The 1640-nt window shown below is 38.5% G+C and overlaps 1 protein-coding gene across 1 annotated transcript in view; it reads left to right on the forward strand.

Annotated features, from left to right (window-relative positions):
* Positions 1–1640, forward strand: part of pacc1 (proton activated chloride channel 1) — a gene marked incomplete at its 5' end in the record, with an annotated part of 6314 nt that overhangs the window by 929 nt on the left and 3745 nt on the right.

Here is a 1640-nt window from a genome sequence, read left to right on the forward strand (position 1 = left end):
ATTACTTTACATTTATTTTAAGTAAATGTAAAGTAATTTTAAATGTGTATTACCTTTGCCCGTTAACATAATATTTTACATAAAATCCACTACATCTGTTTTTTGAGTATACTGTATTTAAGAGAGGCAGCGTGATCACAGTGAGAAAACCTGAGCTACAAAGCTGCATGGCAAACACTGAAGACAACTGCAAACAGTAGGGCAGGTCCTGAAATGACCATTTCTAATTAATATTTGAACAAATTAAAGGCACAGTGTGTAGGATTTGTTGTTTTTAGCGACATCTAGTGGTTGAGTGGTTGAATCATCCTCCCTGGTCCTCCCCCCACCCCCACCCCCCGCTTCCAAACGTAAAGCAGTTGCTACGGTGTCTCTCAGGTGTCAAAAACCTTGAAGTAAAAAAATATTTGAAGTTTAGTTATTGACTGTAAAACAGAAACGTTACCTAGAGGTCTGAACCAGAGGAATAGAGTGTGAGATTCAGGCAGGCAAAAAGGTTTTAATAATAAACTCAAAATCCCTGGCAAGACAGCTCCAAAGCTTACCAAAATCTCAGGAGAAACATGGAGAGCTCGCACAGGCTGAGGGAAGCAGCACAGTGGATGGATGCAGACTGATCACAGGACACAGAGTATAAAGGTGAACTAACAAGGGACTGAGTGGAAACATGAGGATCAGGTGTGCCTGGGAGGAAACACAGAGGCAGGTATACACAGGGAAACACAGAAACACTAGAAAAATGAAAGCAAAAACACAGATCATGACATAGAGGGGATCTGAACACTCGCGAGGGCTGTGAGTCAATAATCAAATGAAGATGCACATTAATTTTGTTGCCACGTGACAGATACTAGAGGTGGGTTATGCTAGAAATTTCTGTATCAATCTGATATTAAGTAAATACAGGGTCAGTATCTCTTAGATTCCAGTGCTTATACTCATTGAATAATTATGTGATTTTGCCTGATGATCATGATAAAACATGGGACAAAGATTTTAGGCTAATATTTTTTTTTGCATAAACTAACTACAACTAAAAAAAGTTGTAACAATAAAAATTTTTTTTCCTATAACCTTCTAGAGATGGGATAAATGGCTCTTTGAAGGGATCCGGATCTTGGGGAGCAGTTTGTTTCATAGGCTACATTCACACTGCAGGCAAATCCGACCCAAATCAGATTTTTTTGACCCATCTGACTCATATCCGATTTTATATGACAGTCTGAACGAGACAAATCCGATTTTTTTCAAATCTGACCCAGGCCGTTTCAGTATGTGGTTTTAAATCAGATATATATCTGATGTTTTCAAAGTGACTGCAGTGTGAACGCTCATGTCACATTCATCTGACTTTTTCATCAGGAGGAGGGGCTGAAGGATCGATAAGACACTAACCTCTAGGGTTGGGCATAATCGTATCGTCTGCAATTAATCGTCAGAAAAACATTAATCGATTATTTTTTGGCATTTGACGATTAATATGATTAATGTCACCAGACAGGCTGACTGGAGATTTCCTCGGTCAGTCCGCTTGGTGCTCCTCTCTGCTTCAAATATGACGAGCATTTAAATAAAAGTTCTGTAATTTATTTATCTATCAACACAATCTAAAATTTGAGGTATAGACTGAAGTCTGTGAT

This window comes from Austrofundulus limnaeus, unplaced genomic scaffold (genome assembly GCF_001266775.1).
Source record: "Austrofundulus limnaeus strain Quisiro unplaced genomic scaffold, Austrofundulus_limnaeus-1.0 Scaffold181, whole genome shotgun sequence".
NCBI classification, from domain to species: Eukaryota; Metazoa; Chordata; class Actinopteri; order Cyprinodontiformes; family Rivulidae; genus Austrofundulus; species Austrofundulus limnaeus.